Source organism: Rousettus aegyptiacus, unplaced genomic scaffold (genome assembly GCF_014176215.1).
Source record: "Rousettus aegyptiacus isolate mRouAeg1 unplaced genomic scaffold, mRouAeg1.p scaffold_m13_p_3, whole genome shotgun sequence".
NCBI classification, from domain to species: Eukaryota; Metazoa; Chordata; class Mammalia; order Chiroptera; family Pteropodidae; genus Rousettus; species Rousettus aegyptiacus.
In genome coordinates this window covers 121,078,244-121,102,332 of record NW_023416306.1, presented here as the reverse complement: position 1 = coordinate 121,102,332, position 24,089 = coordinate 121,078,244, and the positions used below count along the sequence as shown (strand labels likewise).

The 24,089-nt window shown below is 34.2% G+C and overlaps 2 protein-coding genes and 1 pseudogene across 2 annotated transcripts in view; 1 reads left to right on the top strand and 2 right to left on the bottom strand.

Annotated features, from left to right (window-relative positions):
• The window catches only part of FAM227B (family with sequence similarity 227 member B), a 145,197-nt gene that overhangs the window by 71,035 nt on the left and 50,073 nt on the right, over positions 1–24,089 (top strand). The window lies entirely within an intron of this gene.
• The window catches only part of FGF7 (fibroblast growth factor 7), a 61,834-nt gene that overhangs the window by 34,444 nt on the left and 3,301 nt on the right, over positions 1–24,089 (bottom strand). The gene's annotated exons all lie outside the window — the stretch shown is intronic.
• On the bottom strand, positions 18,436–18,554 carry LOC118600754 (annotated as a pseudogene).

Here is a 24,089-nt window from a genome sequence, read left to right as displayed (position 1 = left end):
CTATTTCACATGAAACTTCTTTTTTCATAGTTGACTAGGATTGGAAATGAAGCCAACAGGATAAAATTTAAGAAAGGTAATGTCAAGGTTCTATGAGTACAGGTTCAATTGCACAAGTACATAAGCGGAGATCTGACTTAGCAACAACCAATTGGAAATAGACCTGGAACTTTGAATAGACAAGCTTGAGATGAGACAGCAGTATAGCACATCTGCTTCAAAATGTATGAATGGCAAGCTTGACTGCCTTCACGGAAGTATAGCGTTGCTGAGGAAATGGTCATCCCGCTGATCTTGGCCTCATCCTGCGCCATTTGGAGCATTGTGTTCTGGGTACTCCATTTTAGGTGGTATCCATAGTGGTCTTATGCATGATGAAAGGTTAAGAAATCGTATTTAAGGGTAATGGTTGAAAGAATTTACATTGTTCAGCCTAGAAGAGATAAGCTTAAACAGAAATATACATATATTAAAATCACTGTCCTATAGAAGAAAATTTATAGGTATAGGAGTAAAAAACATTTACTTATTTATGATCTTATTTTAGATTATGGGTAGATTGATTTCATGATAGTTATATTCTATACAGAAATAAGTAGTAATAAGTATTAGAAGCACTATATGAACCTGTATAGAAGGAAATTACTTTCAGCAGCAAGAAAAGCTTGGACTGGTAATGCAGTCTGAGATAGTACTATAAAGAGTAAACAGTTCTCTGCAGACCGAAAGTATCATTCAAGTCTTTAGTCCAGTCCATATCTATTAGCCAACCCAGTTATAAATAGCCAAACAACAATAACAACGACATTTTAAATTGTCATAGGAACTCTAAAATTTTTAGAGTTGAAAGAAATCCCAGTGATCATCTAGTTTAATCTTCCTATAAAGAATAAAGACTGAGAAAAATTAGATGACTTGCAAAGTTTATAATACAAACCACAGGCAGATCAGAAACCAGAATGCCGGCTTACTGATTCCTAGTTCAGGTGTCATTTTTGCTCATTACATTAGCAAGTAATTTTTAAATAAGATTAGGGTCACTGTTTTCTTTTAATATAAAATATTAATTATAGAAATTCCTCACTTTGAAGTCGCTTGCCAAATCACCTCACCAGAAAATATATATAAAGCCTTTTAAAGCACAAAAATAAAAGTCCTAAAAACTTACATCCTAAACTCATTAACTCTATTCATATTGGAAGCCTCACTCAAGCCATTTATTCAGACATCAGGCCTATTCAAAGCTACTTAACCCTTCTTAGGCTATATTTCTTCATTTATAAAAGAAAAATAATAATGCCTGCTTTATTTGATTATTTTGAAGATTTGATGTCATATGCGCCTTACATAAAGGAGAGTTCCATAAATATCAGGCATTATTATTATTCACTAATCATGTACTGGAGATGCGACACGGTGCTCCTGGCTTCTGCAAGAGAATAGGAATGGACCTTTCCTAAAAAAAAGTCCAGAACCAGGTGAGGGTCTGTTATTAGTTTGTGGCTAGTTATTGCCATGTCCAAAAAGTGGACAGTCATCTCTGCTCTCACAAACCAGAAATGGAAGTACCTTCTAGCTTCAAAATTGCTCATTCTGGTACTCCACAAAACAAATAACTACTCATAGAAGAAGGAGAAGAAAAGATCCAGGTCTACCCTAATCCTTACACCACCCTGCCCCTTGTCTCCTGAAATAACTTTTAAATCTGTACCAACCGTTCCTCCCTGTAAATACATACACACACTCATAAACCGAAAAATAATTCATACATACTCTGTGAAGTATTGCTATGACGATATACCATGTATTACCGCAGGAACAAAATATCTGCACAATGCATAGGCCGTATGTTTTATTATTTAACCATAGCTAAGGCTATAATCTCGTTATGGTAAAATTACAGGGAAATTATACATTGGTCATGTTGTAAATGGGTTAAGTCATAGAACATAAAAACTTGTGAAAAGTTAACAATATTTTGTAAAGTTGTAGCTATGTTTTATATTTTCTAAGCTACTCTTCCGAGTATTTCTTTTTTAATTATTCCCAGAAGGCTTTTTCCCATATTACTTTTTCAGAATGTGTTATTCTCTCCATGGTTATAATGCAGCAAATAATGCCTTGGAATGTGAGAACAATCGATGGATGCTGGTCCTGGATTTGCAACCAATGACCTTGAGCAGGACACAGAGCATTCCATCCCTTCGTCTGAACTAAACTCTCATACTTCCCTCTACTTCTGACTCAGACCCTTCAATTGTTTGAATTCTTATTCTTTCTCTAGAAATAGAAGCAATAGTTTTCTCTTAGCACTATAGTATTAGTCAAATATCATAACTTCTAAGTGAGGCATAATCACTTCCTCTATCACTCCACTGCTGATCAGCAGCACCATAGCAGCACTGGTTTAGTGTAATCTTTGGGGTCAGATAACTTGAATTTGGATCCTGGCCTTGCCAACTACTACCTCTTTGACTTTAGATACATCTCTTAACTACTTTGTGTCTCTGTTTCCTCGTCTGTAATATGAAGATAATACCTACCTCATGATAGCTATTTTGAAGATTAAATGAAAAACTGTACCAGTGAAGGACTTAGCAGAATTCTTTGCACTTAATAAAAGCTCTACAAATATTATCTCCTATCACTGTTACTGTTATTAGAAGTAAATGTGTTTTTGATTCATTTGGTTATCCAGCTATTTAATTAATGTGTATTAAATATCTACAAGTCATTCCGGGAAGAATACACAGTTATAGAAAAAGTGTTGCCATTTCTTTGTTGTTAACGTTGACAATCTAGATGAGAAAACAAAGTAGAGTGTTTTACAAAGTTCTATATTTTAAGTCTGCCAAGCCGCATTTTAATATTTAAAAACTTATTTTATTACTATCTTTTTATTCCAGAGATTTTTCCAAAAGGAAAAATAGAAAAAGATCTTTTTTAAATATTTTAATATTTTCAGAATAATTAAAAGAAAGTTATTCAAGAACTCTTATAAGCCAGAATAATTCTGATGTTACTTACAGATCAGAGTAATTTGAATGTGCTAAGATCTTAAAGACTAACTAATCTTCTAAGTCATCCGACATCCCTGAATTCAGGCACATGCATGTACCTAAGCACGACATTTAAAATTGAACTTAATATTGAGAAATTTTTAAGTTCATCTATTCATAATTCCCTTTTTCTTGCAATTAGATTTCCCCCGACTTATTTCTGCATTTATATTTATTTAGTTGTTTTCCTTTCTTAAGCGGTCAAAGAGGAGTACATTTTCTTTGTTCTCTTAGTATCCCTAGCATTTGGCCCAGTGCCTGACAATAAGGAGTCAATAAATATTTATGAAATTCCTTCATTATTTATGAAATCCATTCATTCAGTCCCTCAACAAATATTTATTGAGCATCTACTATGTTCTGGGCACTATTCTAGGTACTGGATATAGAACAGGGAACAAAACACCTTCTTCTAGTCAGGGAAACAGTTTACATACAAGACAAATAAAATTGTATAAATATAGTATGTTAAAGAGTGATATATGCTAAGAGGAAATATAAAGGAAGAAAGAGGATAAACAGTATACATGTTGGGGATAGGAGAAAGGGATAGTCTCAGGTGATGTTTTAGTAAAGACTAGAAATAAGTGAGGGAGTGAGCAACCCAAATATCATGGGAAGCAAATATTTTAGGCATTGAAACATAATATAAAATAATTTAAGAGCTTTCCTCACTTTGTTCTGAGAGCAGCAAGAAGGCCACAGTGAATGGAGCTGCATGAGCAAGGGAGATAATAATATTGAGAGTTGACAGTGAGAGGTACAGATCTGGGGCTTTGTGGGTCATTGTAAAGATCTTAGATTTTACTCTGAGTAAGTTGGGAAGACATTGGAGAGGTATGAGCAGAAAGTGACATGGTCTGATTTATATTTTGAAAGACTCCCTCTGATTCTGTATTAAGAGTAGGTAGACTTCAGAGTGCAAAGGCAGAAGCAGGGAAATCAGGAAAGACAGGTACTGCAGTAATCTAGGCAACAGATGTTGGTACTTGGACTCAGGTGGCAGCAGTGGAGGTGGCAAGCAGTGGTCAGGTGGGGATGTATTTTAGAGATGAGATAATAGGCAATAGAATTTATTAACAGATTGAGTGTAGAATGTAAAAGAGATAAGTCAAGGATGATTCCAGAGTTCAGGGCCCAGTTACCAGGAAGACTGGCATTGTCATTACCATTTTCAAGCAGCATTGGGGTAGAAATCTCAAGTTCTATTTGGGACATGTTAAGCTTGAGATGTCTAATAGCCATCCAGGTAAAGATGAATTTATGAGTCTGGAGTTTAGGGGAGAGATCTAAGCTAAAGACATGAATTTGGTGGTCATTAGCCATGAGACTAGATTAAATCATCAAGAGATGAATGTAGACAGAAAAGAGATGTATTACTTCTGTAAGTATGTAAAAGTATTTTATTAGTCATGTAAATCCATTATTCATATGCAGATAACGAGAAACATGATGAAAAAGGGCTTAAGTTAAAGCAGAGGTGATTTCTCTAAACATGAAAACGAGTTCCAACTGTTAGGATGATATAATTCTGGAATGGACTGCAAGTGGTTCCATTCTTGGAAGGCTTCAAAACATTCTGACAGTTATATGTCTTAGATTTCTTAGACTACCAGTGGTTGGAAGAGCCTTTCTTGTCCTATCAGAGAGGGTGACTGAAAATGTAAAATGACTTATTTGCACATGTGTAAAAAGCAACACAGTTTATTATAATTAAATGTGTTCATATAAATATATAAATATTTATATATAAATATATGTATAAATATATACATAAATATTTATGTTTACCAAAAAAAATGCTCATCAAAGAATATTTAGAGAGCTAAAAAAAAAAATAGAGAATCACCTGGATATATCACTGTTATAATCTATTTATTTTCAATCATTTTCCTGTGCATTTTAATAAAGTTATAATTATGAGTATGTTTTTAATGAAATAAATATAAATTATTCTTTTTAAATTGCTTTTTCATATTCAAATTCAGGGTCTTTCCTCAATTACTTTAATAAATATTTAGTGTGTGTTTTAGTTCTATATTGAGTCTAGTTAAAGTAAAGAAATGTAGAAAAGTTGCTAATAGAGTTGTACTGGAACAAAGGTGAGAGAAAGAGGAGGGAGAATAAAGGAGGTAGGAGAAGGAAATAGGAAGAAAGAAGAGGAAAGAGACGTGAGGAGAAATAGAAGAGTTGGAAAACAGCAATAGTGAGATGCCAGAGAAAAGGTGAAGAAAAAGGTTTAGTAATTTATGAGAGAGTTCCTGAGATAACTTCCATTCATCTGTCCCTCCAACACCATAGCTATAAACAAGAGCATAATCCGTTGCTTCATATTTCTGCCCTTTGAACTTCAGATAGTTTGTTAGTTATTGGTTACAGTTCTTTATCTGCCCTTTGGTATTAAAATATTTTAAAATATTTAAATCAATAGGGTAGCTGGAGCAGCCTGGGAGTAGGGAACTCTTCTCTGGTTGCAGAAGCTAAAACTAGGTCCCGAAAGAACAAGAGCTTGAGCATTCTTCTTCTGCCTTAGATATTAATCTGCATGAAAGGCAAGATAGCTGCTTATTTAATCAATTTATTCCAGCTCTGTGAATCTTTGACTTTATGTTTCCTCCATCATGTTAATGATGTTAGATAAATTACTTTGGAATCCTTAAAATAAGGATTAAGTTATTCCACATAAAAATTTTCTTATGCATTAATAATTTTCCATGGACAGACTGCAATTTTACCAAAAATAGCTTCCTCAAAAATGAATGTGATTGCTTGGAAATCTATCAATTAGCTCTAACATCACCATTACCAAAAATCTACTCCAAGAAAACATATCACTGATGACCATTTATTTTAAACATAACAAACAGTACATCAATGTATTTGCTTCCAAGGTTTACTTTATTACAGGTAAAAATATATGTATTTTTCATTAACTTTTATATACATAACACACAACATGATAAAAATGTTACCCATGTACTAAATCCTATTTTTAAAAAATTAAATTCAAAGAAACATATAAATCTGATTATAATATTTCAGTGTAAATAAGTCACTAAGGTCCAAAGGCTGGTGTATTTGAAAGAACTGGCTAAAATTTCTTAGCTTTAAGTCAGAAGTAGAAATTAGATTGCTATGTGGTTATGCGACAAATAGTGTTCCAAGTACAAACCATAGATAGCAGTCAAGAAAGATTTCAGTAAGTGCAGAATTTACTGTAATTTCATTTTCAGTAAATGCAGTACTAACCTGTGCTGGGTCATTAAAGCTGAACAGGGGATTCTGAAATGCTGATCTAATCTTGAAGATGACAGCAAGGGCCCTCGATCTCTTCAGAAGGCTGAGAAATTGTCTGAGACAGATTGGGCCTCTTGCTATTGCCTTTGTTTTAATTTAATAACAATTTTCATATAATAATACCTTTAAATTTATAAGAAAACCATTTTTGATGATAACATGAACATAATAAAATGTAGAATCTTGGATGTCTGAAGAGAAATGACCTATAATATAATATCATATATTTTGTTTGAATACACTCCAGGAAAATAGATGTTACTTGTTTCAATTTGTGCTCTAAACTTGGGAAATATTTTCTACTAGACAGTATTTTACTTATGGATTATACTATGATTTGGTACGGGGGGGTGTTTATTTAAAAATAGACATTAATTTCTTGCATTTGCATACTTAGCACGTTTTCTTTTTTTCTTATTTTAAAACTACAAGGAGTCTATAACTGTATATATTTTTATGTCTGTAGTTGAATCTGATTATGTGTTTTACTACATTAAAATTTTTTTAAAAACATGAAGAACTCTTCCTGCAGACAAATGTCAAACATCAAGCTCAAATTCAAAAATGTAGAAGGATATGATTTCTTGAGAAGTGCTTTATTCTTTAGATTTTAATCTTAGAATATTCCAAAGAAATTTCTCTATTACTTATAAATACTAATTAATTACTACAATGAATAAAATTGTCTTTCAAAAAACTTTTGAATGTGAAACTCCAAAATAAAATTTGTTCCAAAACAAAATTTGTTCACATAAAAATTGAGAAACTCTTGTTTTAGTATGGTTTCTTTGCTAGTTGCCATAATTTTGCTTTGACCTTTTTAAAAAATTTATTTTTCAATTACAGTTGACAAACTATATTTTATTGCTTTCAAGTGTACAACATAGTGATTAGACATTTGTATACCTTACGAAGTTATCACTGCAATAAATCTAGTACTTGTCTGGCACCATACATTGTTATTATAATATTATTGGCTGTAGTCCTTATGCTTAACTTTACATCCCTGTGACTATTTTTATAACTGGCAATTTATACTTCTTAATCTCTTTCACTTTTTTCCACCATCCCTCCAACCCCCTCTCATCTGGTGAGCAGCAATTTGTTCCTTGTTCCCTGTATCTGTGAGTCTGTTTCTGTTTTGTTTTGTTTGATTCCATATATAAGTAAAATTATACGGTATTTTTTCTTTCTCTGATTTATTTCTCTTAGCACAATACCCTATAGGTCCATCCATATTATCACAAATAGCAATATTTCATTTTTTTATGGCTGAGTAATATCACATTATATATATGTGCCACATCTTCTTTATCCAATCATCTGTCGATGGACTTGGGTTGCTTTCATATCTTAGCTATTGTAAATAATGTTGCACTGAATATAGAGGTGCATATATCTTTTCAAATTATTGTTTTGGTTTTCTTTGGATAAATACCCAGAAGTGGAATTGCTGTGTCATAAGGTAGTTCTATTTGAATTTTTTTTGAGGAATCTCCAAACTGTTTATTTTAGTGGCTGCACCAATTTACAAGCCCACCAATAGTGCATGAGCTTCACTTTTCTCCACATTCTCTCCAACACTTGTTTGTTGATTTATTGATGATAGCTATTCTGACAGGTGTGAGGTGGTATCTCCTTGTGATTTTAATTTGCGTTTCCCTGATGATTAATGACGTTGAGTATTTTTTCATGTGTCTGTTGGCCATCTGTATGTCCTCTTTGGAGAAAATATCTATTCATGTTCTAAAGAAATTGTTTTGTTTTGTTTTGTTTTTGGTGTTAAGTTCTATGAGTTCTTTATATATTTTCAATATTAATCCTTTATTGGATATTTTATTTGCAAATATCTTCTACCATTCAGTAGTTTGCTTTTTTGTTTTTTAACTCACCTCTGGATATCTAGAAACCTAGGTTTCAATCCTTTCTCTATCACTAACTAGCTCTATGACCTTGGCTTACTTCTTAACCTTACAGAAGTTCAAAATGTACTTATTCTCTAAGCAAAGCTCAAAGTAATCAGGTTGTATTTTGACAGCCGTGTACAAAAGGAGTTTCTTAGTTAATATTCTCGAGTTCTTAAACTTGTCAAAAGAAATAACAATGCAGTGCAAGATTATTTATAATTATTTACCATGGCCCTGGTGGATTGTCTCCATAAATTATTACAAGGATGAAAGGCTTACATCAGAGTAGGAAACCACAGGCTTGCATATGTGACCTTTAGCATGACTTTATTCAGTGATTAGGGTGATATTAGCCAGATCTCATTCCGTTTGTTCAAGAAGATGAATTTCCCATACGCCCTAACTCTGATGTGTACTCTGGTTACACCTGTTCAAAATCTCTGTGGACTTCAGAGCATCCAGAGCATCTCTCTACATTTTATCTCTCCTACTTTCTTAATGTATCTGTGTATTCCTTTTCCTCCTCTTCATGTGTTCATTTTCCTTGCTTCTTCCCCTGATTTTTGTCTTTATTTACTTCCTCACTTCCTTCCATTGTCCCCCACTTTTCACCCCCTTTTTGCTCTTCTATTTTCTCTTTTCATAATATGAAGTTAAAATATGTTTTGAAGCATGTCGTCTGCTCCATGTTGCTACTCTCTTTGCATATATTTTCCCTCTAGCCAGGACAGGAGTGACTATTCTTCACAGTTGCCCTATTGTATCCGTGTTTTTCTCTGCTTAAAAAGCTCTTCACACATTATCAAAATCCTCCAACTGGTCCCTCTTTTGTTCAAATGCACATTTCCTAGGATATTTTCCTTTCCTAATTATTCTACTCTGTTCCCTTCACCTCTTTAGGTAAACCCAGAAGTACTTACTTGCATTCTCCTGATCTCTCCTTTGTTCATATGAAATTTAGTAATTTTCAGAGCTTACCAATTTCCCAAAGAAGCACATTAAAGGCAAAAGTATATTATTTATCTTCATAGCCTTTATTACACAATGTCACCTTGTACATTAAAGTTGCTCCATAAATATAGAATTGAAATGCATTCTTAATTTAAATCATAATGAACTAGATTAAATTGCCTTTTAACTCTATGCGACATTTAGTTAAAATTTTCCATGATTAGTGGCTCTTAACTTTAAAAGTGTTCCCATTTTTATCTGAATTCTTCTCCAATGAAATTCTGGTCAGCCTACTCCCAGCTGTAATATACTACTGACTACATCTCAATTTTTAAAATAGTAAATAAGATAAATTAACAAAAGAGTGTTATTTAGAAATAAGCCATAGCTTTAAAGTATAAGAAATCAAAAACGAAAATAATATCTTTATTTCGGTAAGTGAAAATTTTATTAATTTATGTAAAATTATAATGTAGATGGGGGAAAGCTACATTACATTATTGTATTCTCCGAGACTGTAGGACCAGAAGTTTAAAGTGCTATATTTATTATATCAACTCTTCTTCAACTCCCTTCTCACCACATCCCCTTTTTTCACCCCTCACCTCAGCTATTAGATTAATGCTTTACATAAAGTAGTTACTCACAAATTACCTTTTTCAATGACCGTTATAATTACATAACCCCTAACATAGTTATTTAAGCATTCAATATAGGGAGAAAGAACTCAGTTATAAGTTATTGCTATTTATATCAAACAATTCAAATACCCCACCATTTTTTTTTTCTTTCTAAAATGATACCCTGTTTTGTCTTCTACATGACATCTGTATCTCTACTTAGCTTTTGCCATCCACCAATTATGTGCTGCTTACACCACTCAACAGCTTTGTTAGGAAAAAGAGATTGGAAATGGCAGATAAGGAAGGACTACTAGAAACTGTGAGACAGAAATAGTTTCTATCTTGAGCCCTACCGTATTATATCCCCAACAACTGGCACAGTTCCTGGCATGTCTTAAGTGCTTAAAAATATTTGTCAAGTGAAGGAATATGGGATCAGTATTTGGATTTATATTATAGATAACCCACTATAATCTATTTGCTGATCTTTTTTTTTTCACTATCTAAACACTGGGTTTTCATATTATTAGCACTTTAGAGCAATATTCTCACCCTTTTGATGATTCTCTTATGTATAAAAAACATACTCACTTTTTAACTTTTGGTGGGTAGACGAAAGGGAAAATGATCCTAGTAATAAGAACGTAAAAATAGAGGGAAATCGGCTAAGCTTTAGCTTTAACAAACCACAGTAACAATGCATGCTGCACACACAGTGGGTGTAACTAAAATAATACTGAACTGAAAACAAAAAAGACTTCAATTTTAGTCCAAAGATCACTGCCACTAATTTATGACATGATTTTGAAAAGTTATCTGTTTTGTGTCTCAGGTCCCTCATCAATACGATGAGCATGATGACTAAATCAGTGCTTCTTATACTGTTTTTTTTTTAGAAATATAGATACTTTTGAAAATCCGATGACAGCTGTGAATCCAGTCTCCAATATTCTTTTTTTTGTACAATTTTTCCTTACCAATATTCCTGAGGCCCAAATGCAAACTCTCCATGTCAAGATTTCTGGACTAGATGATCTCAGAGGTTCCTTCTAGCCCCGTATCTCCAGAATGGAGTTGGCTTTGTTTCATACATCCATTAGTGTGCTTTCAAGCAAATAATCTAATTACTTTTCCAGTGCTACAAAGTGGATTTTAGCACTCACTAGAAGTTTTCCTCTTAATGTTTATAGTAAGAGAGGAGAGCTACATGTCTCCTATGGGGACCTTAAACCAAATTCACAGTTTCTGTGAGAGCTCTCTATTCCTCAGGCTATTTTCACAGAGTTATGGCTCTGCTCCTTCTCTATTGTCTCTTTAACTTAATCTTTATGTACACTTTGATTAAGCTCTATTTGGTGGGCAGCCTTTAGCTTAGCCTCTAAGGATCCCCACCACTTAGTGTGCACCCCTTTGTGACATTCCCTCCCACATCTTACTAGAGTAGGTCAGTGTGACCAATAAAATAAGGCAGAAGTAAAGGTGTGTCACTGCAAATTCCATCTTTGAGGTGCACTCTTGCTCCCTCTTTCCCTCTCTGTCTCTCCCCGTCTCTCTCATGCTCAGTCTTAAGGAGGCCAGTTACCATGTCATGAAGACACTGAGAAAGCCTATGGAGAGTCCCACATGGCAAAAAGGAAGAGTCTCTGGCCAACATCCTGCCAGGAACTGAGACTTGCAATTCAATTATCATGTGAGAGCTTGAAAGCAAATCCTTCAGCCCCAGTTGAGTCTTAAGAAGACTGCAGCCCTGGCTAACAGCTTGACTGCAACCTTGTGAGAGACCCTGAGCTAAAACCACTCAGCTCAGCTGCTCCCAGATTCCTGACCCTCTGACACTGAGATAATAAATGTTGTTTTACATTGCTAAATTTTGGAAAATTTGTTGTGCAGCAGTAGATAGCTAATTCTCTCTCTCTCTTTCTCTCTCTCTCTTCCTTCTGCTCCCCTCCCTTCCCCCTACTTAATTTTACAGTTGAAATATATTCAAGCAATCTGTTCTAATCTCTTTCATTTAATATATTTTTAAAAAGAACCTGAGAATACTTAATACTTGCCCAAGGTCATTTAATTAATTACTGGAAGAAAAAAAATTAAAACTCAGGCCCCATAATACCTAATATAGTATTATTTCCATGTCCCCATGCTGCCTATCACTTTCTAATCAATTTAATCTACTCCCAAGTGGTAAATAATATGTACTAATGTTTATACTAAAAGAGCACTATTGGTATGTTAAACTAAGACAGATAAATCATGAATTAAGCCCACCGTTTCTGCCTTTTCTCTTCTCTAATTGACAATCTAGTTCATTCATAAACCCCTATAACAGAGAGTGGGTAGAGCAAAGTAATAGATATTAATTAACATGAGCTAATTTTGCTACTTGTGGGTAGTTCTAGTAAAAAAAATAAAAATAAAAAAAAAACCCACTTTGGTAAGGAAAGTGCTTGTTGATGTTTTGAATAAAATAAGTGTTTGATTAGCACCAGATGTTAATCATTTGGTCATTTTTGTAAATAACATAAGTAACTATTTTTTTATTAGTTACCGCTTCTGCATAAGATCTTCTTCAATAGCTCATTATTACCTATGGAATAAAGTATATGTTCCCTAAAGTGAAAAACAACTTTTCAAGAAGTGAAACTTCACTGCAGTTTCATGTCTCCCTAACCCTAACTTGACCTTGATACTCCTGAAACACTAATTCTCATTCATACCTACTGATACACGACTCAGTTTTTCTACTTGTACTATGTTCCAGAAAGAAATGCCCTTTCTTCGTATTCCTTTTCCCATTCCCTACCCCCTTCTTAGCCTGGCTCACTTCCACTAGCTCTTCAAGATGTAGTTCAAATATAACGTTCTTTAAGGGTCTCTTGCTCAGTCTCTCCCTGGTTCTGAGACCTGCCTTTCACTACGGCCCCCTAACTTCCTGAACATATCTCATAACATACCACAATTCTATTAAAATTGAGTCTTTGGTTTTTGTCTGCCAAGTTGGCTGCAATTTTTCAAATACTGGATTTTTACCATACTTAACTATGTATCCACAACACAATACATAGTACACAAGATAGGCTCAATCAATATTGCAATAAATAGTATTCTAGTTGTTGGAAAGAAACAGTGCAATTTTCTGAATATAAACATTCTAAAATATTAAAATATTGAAACAATCTGAACTCAAACAGGCTGCTAAGAATACATATGTCTAGTTGTCTTAAAAACATTAAGAAAGAGAGATATAACATGATTTACTGAAAATCGCACACAAACGCAAATTCCTTAAACAAATAGAATTCCAGATATACTGTCTTTGTACTAAATTATCATTTTTATTCTTTCTTTTGCCTCTATATTTTAATTCTGCAAAGAGTATTAGAGTTAAATTGAGAACATAGTAACTCTGAACAGGAGAAAGAACCGATTTGCCAGTAAACTATCCTTCAGAAATACTTATTAGGACAAACTCTCTACTGTTTCTTTTATTTGTTTTTGTGTTTGTTCTATTTGGATTTTGCAGTCTTTAGAGAGGAAAACTATCTGGCTGTACTTATAAAACTGACTGACTTAGTCTCTGAAATTGTATGTATATATATATATTCTATAATAATTGAGGACACTTACTAATGAATGGAAGTATAAATATTTTTAATAAATATCAGAAATTTGTTTAAAATACAACTGAATTAATTTTACAGTATTTTGCAAGTTTATTTTATTTATAACTCTTCAGCAATTTGTAAGCAAAATAAACTTAAGTTTTCTGCACCAACTCAGGGAAAGATAGATGGAGAAATGTACAAGGAAAGTTGGAGTAAAGTTTTTATTTAATAATAAGAAGATAATGCCAAGTCCTCATTAGTTAATATTACAGAGAAGACAATTTCAGCTGTTTATAGTCCTTCAGATGTAAATTATCCCACTGCATGGTACAAGCTAATATGTGATGTTTTAATAATACCCAAGACCGTATACTGATACACATGTGATAACTAAAATGATACTTTGGAGTAAGACCCTCTTGAGTTCACATCCAACTCCAACAGTTACTAGCCTTGAAACCTAGAGAAAGTTATTTAACTCTGTGAGTTAAACTTGCCCCATCTGCAAAATGAGCTTAACTCTGCCAACCTCATTAAGGGTTCTGTGAAGATCAAATTAAGTAATATATATATAAAGTGTTTACTGTGCGAGGCACACAGTACCCACTCAGTACATTTATCTCTTGTAGTAATTGTTCTTGTTATCTTAAAATAATAATCATGGCCTGTGTTTTCATTGTGGGGGAAAAAAAATGTTTCTTAAAGATGCCTCACTTCTTCTCCTTTAAAATCTCTTAGTAATTTCTGTTGGCAGTAAGGACACTGGAAAGTTTAAAGCAGTATTCCAAACATGCTCTTTAAATATAACCATGTTAACCACAGAGAGAACTCATCAGGCATACCTTTCAATACCTACTCTTTGTAAGTTAACTGACCACCCAAATATTTCCAGGAATCAATTATTTCAGAGATTTTTGACGTGATCATTTCAATCTTCAGCTAATTCTGAACACCAGTCTTTCTTAATTAAAATGAACGACACCTAAATAAGAGGCAAAAGAGGCCTATGTATAATTTTTAAAGTAGAAAATGTACACTAGCAAACTAAACAAGCTGGTCAATTTCCTGAGAATCTTTTCTTTCTTTCTGTGACATAGACTAATAGAGTGATTGCAAACTTAGAGCAAAGACTTTATTTTGAGAATTAATTGGAGTGGAATGAAGTGTCCAACTGCACCAATTTCAATATTGGCATGTGTATTTCTAAAGAATTGACATCTATTTAGTTATCTACTTATATTTAGTCACTCAATAAAAATGTTTCCAGTTATACATTATGCCATGTTACACAGACTAAATTAAAAGATTTATGATAATAACAAAATGTATTTCTACACAGTGCAGTAATTATAATAGTAATATTAACATGAATACCTAATAAACTATTAAATAGTACTTTAAAACATAAATTTTAGTTTGAAGTACAACTTGTCAACCATGATACATAGATTTACTTTTGTCTTTGGGGATGAATTATTATTCAATATCCGATCAACTTCAAGCCAGTTAGAAAATTTGAAGACCAAATTGAGTCAGAATTTTTGCAGTTTTCAGCACCTTTGTACTAAATGGCCAACATTATTTTATGATGCATTATCGTACAGAAAGAAAATTGAGCACAATTTCTCAGAAACAGAGACCGCTCAATAGATTTATCTAAGAGAGAAGAAACCTGACCTTACTGCCTACTTCATGATTTAGGGGGAGTAAAACTATGCCAGCTGCTTGACAACTGAGTATTCTGGTTAAATGGTAGAAACAGATGACCTCATTCTAATGGTAGTAAAAGTTGTCTTATCTTAAAGAATGTAGCAGACAGACAACCTCCATATTTTTTCCTTAAAGGCTAAATATATGCCTAAATACTGTTGTCTCATTTTTGAGAAACTATTGTGGAGTTTGGGGGAAATCCTCCATAAGGATAATGCAGCTTTTATAATTATTTCTGAACAGCTGATGTAAACAGATTACAGTTATGATCGAAGATTGAAAAGGAGTTAAAAATAGAAAAAAAATGCAGTTATCCATAAAAGCAATATTATTTCAATTTAATTTATGTTTAATTTATTATTTCAATTTAAATAATGTCCTCAAAAAAGGTACCCTTTAAAGGAAATAGCTATTTTTAGCAAATAGAGCAATCAAAGTCTGAAAATAAAGATAAAATCTTTTTCTCATATTTTTAATGGAAAATAGAGGTTTACCTTTGTGAGCTTAACATTGATACTTAGAAAGATATTAGATCACCTTCCACTTCTCAATGTTTTAATATGTCTTACTACCAATCATCTACAAAAAGTATTTCCTCTGCAGGTAATACATTTGTTCTCTCTCTTTCATTCTGCCCTTCCTTCAAGTCATTTTTCTCCCAGAAAAGTCTCCATGCCCTCCTCCCCAAGCTGAGTTAGGTAACTCCCTAATGAGCTCTAAACTCTCCTCCTCTGACTGGTAGTTTACCCTACACTCCCAAGTAAACTGTTATTTGTCTAAAAACATGGACTGTGGACTTACTAGTTACTTATTTTCCTATTTACTACTTATGCTGTAGCCTCTGTCTGGCATAGCAAAGTATCAATGACTATTGAATTAATAGAAGACTGAAAAAGAAGTCACCAACTTTTCAAAGTTTTGAATGACATCTTCATTATTCAAACAAACAGAGAGGAAACTGTCCACTGCCTACAGGTGAACTCCCCATGAATACTGCCTCAATATGAACCAGACTAACCAGGACTGTGGCCAGAAGTACAGTTGGAGACACCATAAGACACCAAAAGAGTATCTGAGGATCAGGCCACTAGCACTAGGACAAATTGAGAGTGTATTCACCAACTCTTCATTTCTTCCCAGCTCTCTCCCTATACACGTCTTCTCCAACCCTCAGTGCTGGTCACCAAGTCCAAGGTCAATCTTACATGTGCTGCTAATAAGTAGGCAGATCCCTACCCAAATTTATCAGCCCAGTGCTTTTTTTTACTAGTATAGTTCATTTAATTCTTGAACTTTTCTTCTCTGTCTCTTTTTAATACAGATATTCCTTAAGCCAATATCAACTATGAATTTTTTTCTGCATATAGTCTATGATATAAACGGATTAGTTGACAGATAAGGACAAGAATGAGTGTGGAAAAGAGCCCTTCCCAAGATTTGTCTTCACCGTGCCCTCCCAATCACCTTTCCAGTATCACCAGGGGTACCTGTGCCTGTTAGATCATTGGCCTCTACAATAAAACTTATCCCCTAGTCTCCCAAAATAACCTAGAAAACACTAAGTCAAATGGGTTCTAGAGGCCAAGACGTTTTTTTTTTTTAATTATAGAGAATAAGAGAGAAGTGAGGTGTACTTCTCTTTTATTCTTTTATTTCAGCAAGTCTTTTCATTCTTGTCCACCTTAAATTTTCATGATAATTTAGTAATCTATTACTTACCTATAATTAAATTAGATGTGTAACACATAAGAGAGAAATATATTGAGTGATAGCCAATCATTCTTTCTTCTTCTACCTCTTGCACTGGGCTAAGTGCTGCTTCCTCTCACTTTAGGGAATGGAGGGAAGAGTAAGACATGATGCTTGTATTTCCAAAACAGACATCGTAGTGGCATTTCCAAATGGAAAAATCTGTAAGGCAAGTCAAGTGTGTTGTGTGTGGCTAGAAAGGCAATTCTGTTTAAAATCTCAAGTAAGTAACTTCTTCAAAAAATATTCAGGTTAATTCATGAAATTTGTAGTTCTCCCTTCAGGTTATGCTAAATTTCATATTTCTAAATAATTTGGGGGGAGTAAATGAAACTCATTCTTTATTGATATAATTGAAGTAATTTCAACTTTTGGTCAAACTACTTTTTTGAAAAGTAAAGCAAAGTTTATTGTTCTCAGGTAATAAGAATTTTTCAATCATGTTGAGATTCTAAAATGCATTTAGGTGATTGCATGGGAAATGTTTTTGGTCAGTTTCTATTGCCCAAATAACAGGTATTGGGCATCATTTCAAATTAGAAGAATGATTCTACAAATTTGCTCAGAACTCAGAAAGAGCTTGAAACTAGGCTTAAATCTCACTACAAATCTCCAAATTTCAGCCCAGCACTCATACTCAAAATACTACCCTAATAGTCTAGTCCAAAATCATAGGCAGACTCCTGACTTTGGCTCAAATTTTTGGATCAAGGTCATTTTTAAAATATTGGTTCAGGTCAATTTTGTAGCCTTTTATTTGGAATTAACAACCAAGTGGAAGCTTCGTTTAGTTCTTCACTACACAATAGATAGATCCAATAGCTCTCAAATTGCGAGTTAATAAAATTTAAATGTTTTACCAAATCAGGGGTGAGTCTGGGGAGGGTGAGGGGTCGTGTGTGTTCTGTTGTCAAATAAGTTTGGGAAACCATACACGATCTTCTCCTAGAGTTTTGCAATTCATATTAGTTAGTATAGGTTTAGAGAATTTCTTCAGTGAAAAACTTGTTCAACTTTATTTAACCTAATATTTCCCAATCGGTTTGCCACAGAATCCATGCTGTAGGAAAGACCATCAATATCTTGAGGGACCCTAGGGTTCTAAGAAACAAAGTTCTGAACTACTGCCTTAAAAAAATTATGCAGGCTTATTTGATTCTGAATTTAATCTCAAATCATTTTCTCAACATTATCTACAATTACACTTAAAGTATTATAATAGCTTTTAACGGAACATGATAAATACGGTACTTAAGGATGTTGAAATATTCTTCATTTCTCTTGTCTTACATCACAAAAATAAACTCAGTTTCAGAATTGTTCTGATAAATAAGCAAAGACTATTACAGTTTTAGCCACAATTTTAACTAATAGTTTCAAACCTCCTATTTGAGTAACATCTGCAATACCTTACTATCATTTCAAACATTCTGTACACTGTTTTGTTTTTGTTTTGATCTCAGAAATCCTCACACTATTATGTTACCAATCTATTGCATTCTATTATCTTTATTATTTATTTATTTATTTTTAACACCTACAGCACCTGGTATTCCTAGGTGGTCTCCCATCCAAGTACCAACCAGGCCCGACCCTGCTAAGCTTCTAAGAACAGACAAGATCGAGCACGGTCAGGGTGGCATGGCCGTAGAACCCATTACCTTTTTATTTTTTAAGTGCATCAAAAAAGTTATGAGAATCCTTTGTATCTAAATTCACTCTAAACTTAAAATGCAAAATTCATTACTTTTTATATAAAGTCCTTTTTGCCTATTTTCTCTAGCCTTTTTATCTCCTTCTCACAGACAGATGTTTTCTCCCTATTTATTCTTAGCAAGACATTAGCTAATGGTTCTATCAAGTACTCGTGTCCACATTACATTCTTCTTCAGGGAACTGGACGGATGGAACAACTGGAGACTCTCTAGAACCTATTCTGTCCAATATACATCAAACTTTTCCTTCTGAGAATGATGTCTGCCTAAAAGGCAAGTTTTACCTTACATGGATGTTGGATAATTCTCCTTTCCTTCCGTACTCCGATCCTTTTGTCTTTTCTACATTACTACACAAACCCATTCAAGACTAGCTACAAAACTTGAATGATGTTTTCTTTGTTAGTGAATTCAATGTGGCTTCTCTACCTATGTCAGGTACAGATATAATGTTCAGTGACTCTTTAATGACTTTTAGAACCATGTGAAGGGCAGAGGACCTTCATTTTTCAAACTATTTTGCATGTAGAAACATTGGACATGAACTAGGACATTATGTGAAGTGAAATAAGCCTGATACAGAAGGACGAGTACTACATTGATATCACTTATAGGAGAAATCTGAACTAGTCAAACTCATAGAAGCGGAGAGTACAATGGTGGTTGCTAGTGGTTGGAGGTAGGCGAAAACAAGGAGGCATTAGTCAAAGGGTACCAAGTTTCAGTTATGCAAGGCGAATTAGTCCAGATCTACTGTACACTATAGTACCTATAGTTTGTGATATTGTATTATATACTTAAATATTTGCTAAGAGGGTACATTTTACGTTGTGTTCTTATCACAAAAATGATACTAGTTATTATAAATAAAAAGGGTAGGAGGAAACTTTTGGAAGGGATGGATACATTCACAGCATAAATTGGTGATGCTTTCACAGGTATATATCTCTAAATTCATCAAGTTGTATTCATTAAATAAGTATAGCTTTTTGTACGTCGATCATAGCTCAATAAAGCATATGTGTGTGTGTGTGTGTGTGTGTGTGTGTGTTTAAAGTAAGATTAGATGTGGTTTAGAAAAGGAGGGAATTCGTGTGGAAGCACCATTCATTTAGTGAGTTTTTTCTCATTACTTAAATATACACAATTTCTGTCTTTTCTTCTATGTGCCATGTGTGAATTTAAAATGTAAAAAAGGATTATATTTCAATAGGGATGTAAAGAAGTTACTGTGCCACCCAAAATTATTTGATACAGAGGAAGAAAGCTAGGATCCTTAGAAGAAGAAAAAAAGCTTCTCCTTAATCCCAGACTTAAAGAGAACAAACCTCTAGCTTCATGTGCTTCTCACTAATCTGGATAGACTCTCTTATCCTTTGGGTTTTCTAGACAGGAGATCGTCTCTTTCAATCACTGCCTTTGTACTCTATGGGGTGCCCATAGGAGTTGTGGACATCTGGGTTAATCGTCATAAGTGGCTCATTTGAGTTTCAAATAAGCTGGCACTGATGCCTACCTATAATCCAGGTCCCTTGCTGCAGCACCACTTGAAAATGTCAGAAGAGATTCAGACGTGTCTGTAATTGTGAGACTGTGGCACACGACCTGTTTTTCCCTGCAATGAACTCACTCACCAAAGAAGCCTTCTTATATAGCAGTTTCAGAGCTGTCATCACATGCATTTCCAGGCCAGTACACCAAATGTCAAAACCACAGATTTGTCAGAGAGGTCAAATGGACCCAGAACTTCCTCAATGGATAATTCAGAGATTCGTTCCTGATAATTCCATTTCAAAATCTTGAAGGATATGTTAAGTCTGGAGCCCTCATTGGGTTCCAAAACATTCCTGGGACACCTGAGAAGATTCGGGCTGAATTAGAACCTTTGGTCCCATTAATAGTGGTTTTCAACCTTACCTGCGTAGTAAACTAACTCACTAGCGAGTTTTAGCAAACACTGGTGCCTGGGTTCTCTCCGCCTTCTAGAGATTCTGATTTACTTGAGCTGTGGTTTCCCCAGTAATCTAATGTGATCCTCTTAATCCAGTGGTTCTCAGCTTGGGAGACATGTCAGAATTATCTAGGGACCTTTTAAAATTCTTGATGCCCAGGACACACTCCAAATTAATTTAATGAGAATCTTTATAAGTGAGACCTGGCATCAGTATTTTCTTAAAGTTCCCCAGCTGGTTACAATATTTAGTCAAGGCTGAGGAAAAAAAAAAAAATCTAGAAAAGGAAATCCTTCTACATATCTAAAAGCTGATATCTTGCATTCTCTCCAGTTTACTTGGGTCTCTGATTGCTATAAAACTATAGACTGAAGAGGTGTAGTGCAACTGAGTCACAAAGGAAAATATATACTCAGATGCTCTGGGTAAATACAAAAACAAAAGTAATAGTTCAGGCGAGGATTAACAAGATAAATAAATTTCTTGCTCTGTGGAAATACATTAAGTTATTAGCACCTTATAAGTAGCCAGGCATTGGTATCAGCACCGCTCCCCTCCCCAAAAGAGGAAGGCTATAAAATGAAAAAAAAATAATCTATAACATTAGACTTTTCAAAGAATAGCTAAAATTTTCTAATCTACTCCACAGCAATTTATTCATCTTCCATAATTTAAAGCCTTGACAACTTACTTAAGGGAATGCAGGTCACCACTTCTACAGGACTCCATTTTGTCAATAATTCCAGGATTTTGGTTCAACTCTATAGACATGTTCCTCATTATCTATTTTTTAAAGATGAGGTTGTCCTGGTTTTCTTATTTTTTATTTTAACAATATGAATTATTGTTCTTTCAGACAGTTTATTAAGAACCGCTTGGGCATAAGCAAGCTTACCATCTCCATATTTAGAGGTGATATGTATATTTGCTAGCTACTATCAGAGATTATTGTTGAGTAGGAGCTTATCCAAAGAAATGTTGACAATTGAGTCGCTAAAGATTTTGTAGCCAAAGTCAAATCCAACAACATTGTGTTTATTTGCTTTTTGCCAATTGTTAGGCCATATCCCGTCACAGTATAACAATCCAAAAAAGAATATTGCCAAATCATTGGCCTATTTTCAGAATGACTAACCTTTTTCTTGTTATGGAACTTACAATGCTTAACTATAACAAGTGAGACATACCCTTTCTCGAATTGCTAGTTTATGACAATGAAGGCTTTCTTCTTAAAAGGAATCAGTGATATTGACCATTGTTAGTAAGAGCAAAACTTTTCAGTAATTGGATACCAAAAGCAAGAAAATCACCCTGAGGGACTGAGTCCTCTGTTCCACATCTGTCTCTCCGGGAGTTCGTCAGTTGCCCAGTACACTGCTGCTGTCTCTCACTCAGCACCTCAATTCCCAACTTACACAGCAATGTTATTTCTGTCAGGTGTGGAGTGATTGCTTCTGTCTGTTGATGGGCTGCCCGGTCCAACAATTATCTAAATTCACCCTCTGGCCTTGTCCCAAAGGAGAGAGTTCTGACAACAGCAGCGGATGTATTGACTATCCATTGACAGTCTCTTTATGATGTTATTAATGCTCTCCTGCTGTAGAGCACATTTTTGGAGGGACATTTTATGCTTTTAATACCCTTATTATTAGTTCAGGTTTGGTTCTAGTTTCATCACTTAGAAACCTACTGTAAGGCTAAATGTGGAGCCACCAGAAAGAACAAGTTGAGAGGAGAGGTTCCTTGCCTCCTGGGTAATAACAGTGTGCGATCTCAGGGCTAGTTTTCCAGTAACAGTTTCTCTGCCCTGGAGGGTCAGAAATGTGGCCCCGCATCGCCCAGCCTCTCACAGGTTCCTACATTTCCATAGTTGGGTCTAGCTTATGTCTACTAACACGAGTCTTACTTCTTTTGGGTTCCTTGGTCCACTCTTTCTGCAATTTACTCAAACATTTCGCAAGACAACACTATGATGATGATAAAACTGAAGGAAGATCTTCACAACCCAGGATAGCTTAAGTAATTTTTTAAATTTCCTAAAGACGTGAGACACGAGCTATCATATCCACTTCCTTTCCATTGTCCTTCTCTTCCTCTAGCCCTTCCATCCACCTACGCCAGGCCAACACCTTCTGGCAGCAGAAATATATACCCAGATTTTCTGCCTCCCCTACTCACTCCAATCCATTATCTTAGCAATATCTTATAAACTACATATTTATGAAGAAGCTATGCTTATACTGGTGAAGTAAGCAGTCCTTCAAGACCCATTAATATCTTCAGGTCACTTTCCATTTCATTCAAAGCAAAGCCATGAGAATGGACTGGGGACACACTTATGATAACTCAAAGAACAATTATGTTTCATATAACTGATATCTAACTTCTCATGCAAAATTTTCTCATCTAAGAAATTTAAATCTATGTCACCTTAAAAGACCTCCAAAGAAGGGTGTTTAATGACTTGTTAACGAATTTAAGGGATCAGAACATTGAAAACAAAATTCAGAGTTTGATTCTGTTCTTTATCACTTTCTGAATTCTGCTGCATTTTACTCCAGTAGACAATCTAATTGCTTTTTAACTCTCATTTTCATGAAAATAGGAAGGAAACTTCTTTTGTTCATTTGTTCATACATTCAATTAATGACTAAGGAATGTGAACAATCTTTATATTTGTCATTTCAAGTTTCTCATCTGCTTTGACTTTTTAAACAAATTCTGTTGAGCCCTTTCTTTGTACTTGGATTTCTTTGTACCTGGATACAGTAGGTTCAACTTCGCATATGTCATTTTTCATGTTTTATGTGTGAGGTATTCACTCTTAAAATCAGTAAGGCTGCCCCTTAAATAATAAGAAATGACTATCAGAATTCTGTTCTAATAAGTTATTCTTCATACATTTTTCAATGGAGTATTTCTTTCTCTATCTTAGGATTTCTTATAGACAACAGTCAGTTATCCTTTATTTTTATTTATTTATTTTTTTTAACTATAGAGAAGCCTGATTAGTTCCTTCTTCAGTAGGATAGCAGCACAACTTGACAATAGTTTTGGGGTTCAGCTTAAGGATCCCAATGCAATTTTCCCTTTCCAGGACAATTTACCATATCAAGGAAGTATACTGTATGCACAGCCCATGGAAAAGCTTATAGTAATAAAGATTTTTATATAATATACATATATATCATGTCTCTTAGTACATTGATATTATTGCATTCTAATTTATAATGATAGAGAATGTCTTGCTTTCTTCCTTTCTCCCTTTCTTTTTCCCTCTCATCTATCTTTTTTCCCCTCCTTCTTTCCTTCCTTCCTTTTTTCTTCCTTTCTTTCTTACTATAGAACCAGTGTTAGAGGAGAAATGGCTTACCAAATTGACTTTATGGTTATTCAAAGTTAGTGCTAAACTGTGTTTCAAACTACAAAATAACTTTAACATTTTGTGCATTTTTACAAATGTCTTTGCTTAATGGTTTAAAATTTTTTAACACAAATGAAACTTACATATGTGAATACAT